This window comes from Camellia sinensis, chromosome 1 (genome assembly GCF_055761805.1).
Source record: "Camellia sinensis isolate YWXY chromosome 1, ASM5576180v1, whole genome shotgun sequence".
NCBI lineage: Eukaryota > Viridiplantae > Streptophyta > Magnoliopsida > Ericales > Theaceae > Camellia > Camellia sinensis.
The window spans coordinates 158,613,950-158,623,360 of NC_138961.1; positions in this window are offsets into that span (position 1 = coordinate 158,613,950).

The window sequence follows — 9,411 nt, forward strand, 5'->3', positions numbered from 1 at the left end:
AAAAAAAAAGTGATTGATTGATTTATTAATATAAAGAAAAATGTTTGGTAGCTCGAATTGTGCTACCTTGAATGACTTGAATCATTATTCACTGAACAACCGGTCGAATAACCACCCAGACGATCAGGGTGAAACACTTGTCTACCGCGGTTATTACCTTGTCGACTGCAACTGTCAGCCTTTTCATCGGATGACCAACTGATCGACCGGCAAAATGAAATTTGAGCCATTCAGGCCAAGCTCAAATTCGAGCTACGCCTCAGAGCTCTAATATATATATATATATATAGAGAGAGAGAGAGAGAGAAAAAACAACTTTGAAAATAGTTTTGAAAATTTGTTAACCAAACATGTATTTTGATTTTTGGGTAAATTACACTTATACCCTGTGAGGTTTGGATTTAATATATATTATCCCGTAACGTTTGAGAAATTACACTAACCCCATGTCATTGTAATTATTTAGACGGAATGAAAATATTGAACTCATACACTCTCTTTTCTTACTTTGCATTACTTCCTCTATTTTTATTATTATTTTTTTTTATTTCGTTTGTTTTACTTTTTTTTTCAATGTAATTTCTTCTATTTTTCTACTAGAAGTTATTGCATTTTATATAAGTAGGGGGATATATGAAATGAAACTATTAATCACAAGGGTGGAAATGTAATTTTCAAAACATTAAGAGGTAGGATGTAATTGAATCAAACCTCAAGGAGTGTTAGTGTAATTTATCCTTGATTTTTTGATCTAAATGTTAATTTAAAAACTAAATTAAGCACTACCTTAGGTGTTGTTTGGGAACAAACGATTTTACTAACTTTATGACTTTTTACGAAAAAATATGCAGAAAAGTAGAGAGAGTGATGTGACAACTTATAGTGACTTTTTAATTTTTTTTGGCTAAAATAATTACTCCCCAACCGAGGCCTTAGTGTCTTTAACGTTAATCTTTGACAATTGGTTAAATAGCTAAAAATCAATATAAAAAGTTAATTTTCTAAATTTTTTTTTATGTATCTGTTTTATAAAGTGGCAAAAAAATATTAAAAAGTCTTGGACAAGTACATGTAGCATCCTAATTTAAATTTTATTGCTGAATACAATAGGATTTGATTTAGTATTTTTTATTATTGCTACACTACCTGATAATCACTCAGACGGGCGATTGAAATATTAGAAAAATATTATATAATGCTTCGTTTTCACAAAAGGGTTTGGCTTTTCCAATTCAAAATTTAGATTATAAATGTCCGAGCGAATGGGACTTGTCACATGTCCCATTTTAATTATTTGAATTATTTACTTTATAATATATTTTTTTGTATATATTATCTATTTATAAAATTAAATCAATTTGATAAATATGACCAATTTAATTTATCACACATATCTCCAAAAATATAAATGATAGGTGTGTTTATATATGTTATCAATAGAACAATCAATGTTGATAAATATATAACTTCTTGTGGCATGTATATATATTTACACAAATTTATAAGGATAAATTATAAATACATCTTTTGAGATTTGTTTAAAATGCTAAACATCTCATGTAGTTCTAAAAGTTATATCTTACCCATTGAAATTTAGGGAATTTTTTTTAAGGTCCCTAATAATAGTAATTTAAAGGATAAAGGACACCAAAAAAAAAAGGGTGATGCATCAGGTCCCTGAACAATATGACACGCATTTTTAATTATTTCGTGGACCAAAATACCCTTCACAAATCAACACAAAAAACGAAACTGATTCCGACGATTGAGTTCCATTCCAAGCATCCAACCATCTTCACGAGCAAGAAAACAGCAGAATTAGGTTTCAATATCATCTTCACCGTCGACATTAGAGCTTCATTATCTTCTGCAAAATCATTCTCATTTCTTACTCACAAATTTCTTTGACCTTGTTTTCACTGTTCATCGTCATCTCAGTTCATCTTCGTCATATCGCATCTTCATCTCAGGGCATATTAGTTCGTAATTAAAGTTTCATCCTAACTCTGGTAAGTTTTTCTACAATCCAACTAGATTTTCTCTGGAAACATAGTTAATTGCATTTTATGTTAACCTTCCATAAATTAGAATTTCAATTTCATAATAAAAAGTTACATGAATTTAAAAAAAGTTATTTCTCTGTGTTTTGAACTTATTCTTGAATATATTTGTGTGATTTTATCTGTAAATTTCTCTGGCATTTGAATTTTTCTTGTTTTTGCTTGATGTATGTTTCTTCTTTGAATTTTTCTGGCATGTTTATTTTGAAAAAAGTTATTTATCTGTATTTTGATCTTATTCTTGAATATGTTTCTATGATTTTGTCTATAAATTTCTTTACTTTGTAAATTTCCCTGGAATATGTATTTTCCTCTGGAATGTCTTTTACTTTCTTGTCTATGTCTAAGTTTCTCTGGCATTTATAATTTTCTCTGGCCACATCACTTTTCTCCCTTGTATGTCTCTATCATGTTTAATTTTCTCTAGTTGTGTATGTAAATTTCTCTGGCATTTTAATATTATGGACTTGAAATTTTCTCTGGAATGGAAATTTTCTCAAGAATGTGTAATTTTCTCCGGAATGTGTAATGTTCTCTAGTATGTTTATTTTGTTCAATTCTTGGTTTCAATGTTGTGTAATTTTCAGCGGCATGTTTACGTTGCTTTGTTTATTTTATCTTGCTAATTGTGGAATGGAAATTTTCTTTGACTTGCCATGTTTACTTTTCTTTGTCATTCATTTTTTGTGCTTCCTAGATATATGTTTCTTTTTTGAATTTTCTCTGACATTTATAATTTTCCCTAGCCACCTTAGTTTTCTCCCTTATGTGTAATTTTCTCTGACATGTTCAATTTTCTCTTGAGATTTAATGTTGACATCTTTATGTTTTCATCATTGTCTAGAAATGGAAAAATGTAAAAGCAACAAAACACCGGAAACACCGAGCAAGAAATAGAAACTCTCTCAGTCTTCTTATGATCTAAGATAAAAAAAACTAGCAAGACACCACAAACTCCTTGCCAAAACACACTAGTCCAAGGTGATAAAGCAACTAGCATCAAGATGAATACCCCAACTTCAAAAGACTCAAGCTCAAGGGGGAAAAAACCTATTAAACTCCAAAGAAAAAGAGCTCATTACAACATTCAATACCGATCCAATCTCTCATCTGTTGTCTCCTGTTTTCAAACACTTAAATTCAATTCAAACCAACTTGAAGAGCTTCAAAAGACCCCATTCTGGTATTTGATCCAAGCTCTAACCACTGGAAGGATGGATCCAAGGAAATCTAGGAAATTTGATGACGATATAGTTGCAATAATCCAACGTTACAATTGAAAAACAAAAGCATTCACAATTGGTAAAAATAATTTGACATTTACAACCAATGACATGATCTTGATTTTTGGTTTGCAAGGAGGTAAAGGAGCAATGCCATTAAGATACTCTAAAAAGCAAAAATCTACATTCCTAAGAAGAAGATTCCCAAAGGACACAAGGCTCACTGGTCCTGTTCTTAAAAATGCCTTGGTCAAAGCAATGAAAGGCAAGCAACTAACTGACTTCAAAGATGTAACAATCATTGTTACATTGTACTTGTGTCTCACCCTATTTTTTGCAACAAGTGAGAATTCAATAGGGTGGGTTTTTATAAAATATGTAGAACCTTTTGAATCAATGAAACAGTATGATTGGCCAGAAGCAATCACATCAACATTGATTGATTCTATCATAGCATTACACAAAACTACAGAAAAAGTTACGAGGTGTGTCTTTGCATTGTTGGTAAGTATAATTTCCATTCAAATTTACAGTTATCATACCTACAAATTTGTGTGTTTAGCAAAATTTAATTACTTCAATTTCCATCACAGTATTGTCTATGTGAACATGCAAATATCATTGACTCGGAAGACAGTAACACAATTGACTTTCCAAGATGTGCCAAGTGGAACCTGCAAAGCTTCACCAAACAGCTGCAGAAGACACCAGTCCACTCTTTTGCACCTCGACAGGTTAGATTTCTATCGCCACTGAAATCTCAGTGAAATTCCAAAATTTCTCTGGCCACTTTTTTGTTTCCTTCCTTGTGCCTTGATTTATTGAGATCAATTTTCTCTGAACTATCAATTTATGTTTCTTCTTTGATTACCACTGGTTTATTTCTGCCATTGCAATCAATTTTCTCTGCAATCCAAATTTCTCTGACCACAATTGTAACACATTAACTTATATGCCTTGATTGATTTTCTCTGATATCTGAATTATGTTGGTTGTTTCACAATTTTCTCTGGCCCATAAAATTGTTTCTCCTTGTGTGTAATTTTCTCTGGCCCATAACTTATGTGCCTTGCTTCTTTGATTAACACTATTTATTACTACACTTGCAATGAATTTTCTTTGGAATCTAAATTTCCCTGACACAATTATAGTAACATTAACTTATATGCCGTGATTGATTTTCTCTGATATCTAAATTATGTTGCTTGTTTCATAATTTTCTCTGCCTCATAAAATTAACTCATTGTCTATAATTTTCTCTAGCCCATACAATTTTCTCTGAAGTTTGTTTTCCATTAGTATCATTTAGATGAATTTTATTTGCCTTATTTGAATTTTTTCTCTCAGTGAATTTTGTAACATTTCTCTAATAAAAGAGCCTTTTGTTACAGATAGATAACAAGGAGCTAGTTAAAAACCCATCAGAGGAGTTTTGTCTTGGTAAAAAGAAGAAGAAAGAATCAAAAAAGATAATTGTCAAATTCAAGGAGACATTAGAAGATTCATCTGAAAAAGCAGGGAATGAAGAAGGATAAGGCAACATAAAAGAACAAGAAGCCAGTAATGAACAAGAAGATCAAGCAAGCAGTGGAGAAGCGGAAGCTAAAGAAAAAAGTGAAGAAATAGAAGAAGAAGACAAAAAAGAAAATGAACAGAACGAAGAAGACAATGAAGAAGAAGATGAAGGCACTCAATCTAAAGAGCAAGAAGAAAACAATGATGAAAGCGATAAGAAGAATATGATGAGCTGATGAACCAACATCATGATAGCATTTGTGGCTCAACAATGCATTAGCCTCAAGAATCTGAGGAATCAAAGGATGCTCAAATTTTTTTTTTTGATCAGCACAAAGGATGCTCAAATTGCTGATCTATATTAAAGACTAAAGGCACTTTCTAAATCCAAAATAGAAGAAGAGAGAAATTGGAATGAATTACTTGCAGAAAAGGAGATTGCAATAAGAACCTTGACATCACATAACTCAGAACTTCAAGAAAGAGACAGCACAAACCAAATGAAACTAAGGATGTTGGAGGTTCAAAAAGAAGATGATACAAAAACAATTCAACAGTTGAGGTATTCAATTTCAGAGCTTGAAATTAAAAATGCTAGATTGCATGAACAAATTAAAGAACTATCCGTCCAACTAGCAACACAACCTTACCGAACACCAACACAAGTTCAACCACAAGGTTAGTGAAAATCTTGAGCCACAAAAAGTTATGTCCTTGTGTCAACATAACTTAGAGAAATTTCTATTTATTATAATTTTCTCTGTCAATGGTAATTTTCTCTGAAAGTTAAATTTCTCTGACCACATTAGTTTCTACTACTTATTTCTATTGATTTCTATTGCTTATTTGATTTTCTCTGTATATTTGCTTATTTGATTTTTGGGGCTTGTTTGATTTTCGCTGTGTATAGTTGGAATAGAAGTGGAACAATAACCAACAACCCAGCAAGAATAAGTGGCACACAAAGAACAACCAAAACAAAAGACAAAAGTCTATGGTAATTGGAAAATATTGAATCAAATAAATTTACATATTGAAATATCATCTCTTACTTCAGAGAATTTCACTTTTATTGATATTTTCATTGTTTACAGTGAAAAAAGATCCTACATCAATGATAAAGAATTTAAAGACAAAAGAAAGGAAAGAAAAGTAGCAAGATCCAGAATTTCAATAACCTAAAGTTGCGAAGGTGACTAGAGGTTCAAAGTAAGCTGCAAAGCAAACAGAGCAAACCACCAAAGACAAAGAGTACTTGATGCTGATGCGTACGTCTTGCCTCAACCAACAAACATCAGAAAATCTTGGGTTTTTTCACAGACTCTACCGGTTTCAAAATTGATAAAAGAACATGTAAAAGACATCTTGCAGCACATATCAAATATGTTTGGACTCGAGTAAGTACAACAAATAAAATAGAAGATAACAAACAACAATTTACTAACTTATATTGCATTAACAACTATTAAATCCCTTCTTTGTCATCTTGTAGGGCTTTAATCTGGACAAGTAAGTTGAATCTCATTATCTTTGAAGATATTGGAAACCTAATAAAGCAAAAAGAAATTGCCAACAATGTAAGTCTTTCATCAAAATTTCTCTGCAATGCTCCATCAGCCTTTATAAACCAATGTTACAATTATAAATGATATTTTTCAGGTCATTGATGGCTATGGAGAGATCTTATTTGCTGACTAAAGGACAAAACAACAACAACCAACTTCATTTTTTTTCACATGCATGAGCTTAGTATGTTACAACAACTTCATCTTTTTTCACATGCATGAGCTTAGTATGTTACTACTCTTTTATTTGATTTTCTTTGGAATTTACTTACTACTTTCTCTTGTTAAGATACTTCTTGAAGCCAGTTGTGTCACTAGTATAATTTTCTCTGGCTAGTTGTGTGTATTTTAAATTTCTCTGTGTGTATATTTCTTAAATTCTTGTCATTTCAACTTTCTCATAACATAATCATTTTTTGATTTTCTCTGACCGCAGAAATTCATCAAGATGATGGAAAATCAAACTTTCTGAGTCTCATTATTTGACAAGCATCTTGAAACAGTATGGAGGAACTAAAGGTCCTCCATTTCCCAATAAAAACTGGGGGTAATGAGAAGTCAACAGATGGAAATCGCTGGACCTTGTTAGTCTTGGACAAACAAGACAATTTATGGAGGTTCTACAACTCACTAAGGCTAAGAAGGGATGATGCACAAGACAAATATATCAAAGATGCAAAATAATTGGTAACAAGTGTAAATTTCTCTAATCCATGATAATGTTTGGGTGATGATAATTTTCATAGAATCCCATTGATTTGTCTATAAATTTCTCTGTTATTTAAAAATTATTTTTTTGCAATAAGATTATGTGGAGAATTTTTGAAAGCTTGCCTTGAAAGAGAGGCACAATCACAACCCTCTTTCAAATTGATAGATTCACAAAACACAAATTACGACTTTGAATATGTCAACAATGCTCCACAACAAGACAATGATTCGTAAGTTTCATACAACATCTATAAATAAGATAATCTAATTTGAATGCTTCTTAAAACTAACCATACCTATAATTTGTATCCAGTCTGGATTGTGGCCTCTTTGTATGCTACATAATGAGACAATATAGCAACCATGAACCTATCAACTTAAAATTGTCCACACAAGACGTAAGGTTGATGAGGGCAGAAATCATAAAGAGATTTATGACCGAAGTTGGCCGGTCATGAATAGAACCAATTCAAATACCACCAGAAGAAGAACAAAAAGTATAATAGTGAAAGCACACTAGTGAAAGGAAGACAATGCACACAATGTAATTAGAATTGACCATTTAATTTGTTTTTTTATACATTGAAGGAATGATGATATTTGACATATATATATATATATATCTTTTTGTGACTAATGTAAATTTTATAGCTATCAATGGTTAAATATATATTTTTTTATTGTGATTGTCAACACAATCCACACAGAGAAAATTGTCTGAAGAAATTTCTCTGGTATGATGTTACCAGAAATTCACAGAGAAATTTAACTGATATTTTGCCAAAGGAATGCCTATATGATCATGTAATCTATAATGCTATGTGTTGGTACAAAACAATCATCAAATTCAGAAAACACAAAGCGCACAGTAATTTTCTCTGCTATTGGCAAATTTCATTGGATGAATTTAAAGCTTCAAAACACGATGCACATATAATTGTCTCTGCTAGTAGCAAATTTCTCTAGATGACATTGACTAGTATTATAAACACACTGCCAATAGTACGTTTCAACAAACATAATGCACATTGTAATTTTCAATGCTATTGGCAAATTTCTCAGGATGAATTGGACCTCACAAAACACAATGCACATTTCAACAAATACAATGCCCATAGTAAATTTCTTTTCTATTGGCAAATTTCTATGGATGAATTTGACTGGTATGAAGTTACCAGAAATTCACAAAGAAATTTAACTCGTATCGTCCCAAAGAGGGTGCCTATATAATCATGCAATCTGTAATGCATTGTGTTGGTACAAAGCAATCATCAAATTCAAAAAACACAATGCACACAGCAATTTTCTCTGCTATTGGCAAATTTCTCTAGATGAATTTGAAGCTTCAAAACACAATGCACAGATAATTTTCTCTGTTATAGGCAAACTTCTCTGGATAAATTTGACTGGTATTATAAACACATTGCCTATAGTATGTATCAACAAATACAATGCACACTTTCACTACTATTGGAAATTTTCTTTGGATGAATTTGATAGGTATTATTATATACACTGTCCAAAAAATACATTTCACGAAACAAAATACACAAAGTAATCATCAAATGTATTATTCAATCAATAAAATATATTATCCTCAACTATTTAACAAAGATTCCTTGCATGTCCTCTTATTATGGTGACTAATACTCTCACAACGACTACACTTAATCACCATTTTAAACGCTCTAGTAGAAGTAATTCTGTTCTTCTTTGGTCTCTCAGCTGGTCTCTTACTCAATAGAGGTAAAATCATAGCATCATCAATGCTACACACAGGTTTTTTAACAGTTGGAACTGGGCCAATTGAAAACGAGTATGCTTGACGATACATATTAGCATGAAAAAATAGTTCAACAAATGAATTCAAATTCTTTCCATTCCTAAAAATTGCAGCAACAACATGTTGACATGGATACCCATTTATTTTCTATTTTCGACATGAACAAGTTCTCAACCCAAGATCAACCATAATCGAAGGAAAACAATGCACTTCAAAGACATTATCAGATGATAAACTCACATTCCATGTCCTCCCATCCAAGAAAGCCTTCTCCAATACACTATTCATACGAGGACAGAGAACTTTATTCCATTTACTAGAGAGTAGCCTCCTATCAGACCTCATATTCATGATTTGCAACCGTATCATGTCCATCAAATTTGTTATTATAGGCAAATTCAAAAAACTGTGTTGGTACAAAGCAATCATCAAATTCAAAAAACACAATGCACACAGTAATTTTCTCTGCTATTGGCAAATTTCTCTAGATGAATTTGAAGCTTCAAAACACAATGCACAGATAATTTTCTCTGCTATAGGCAAATTTCTCTAGA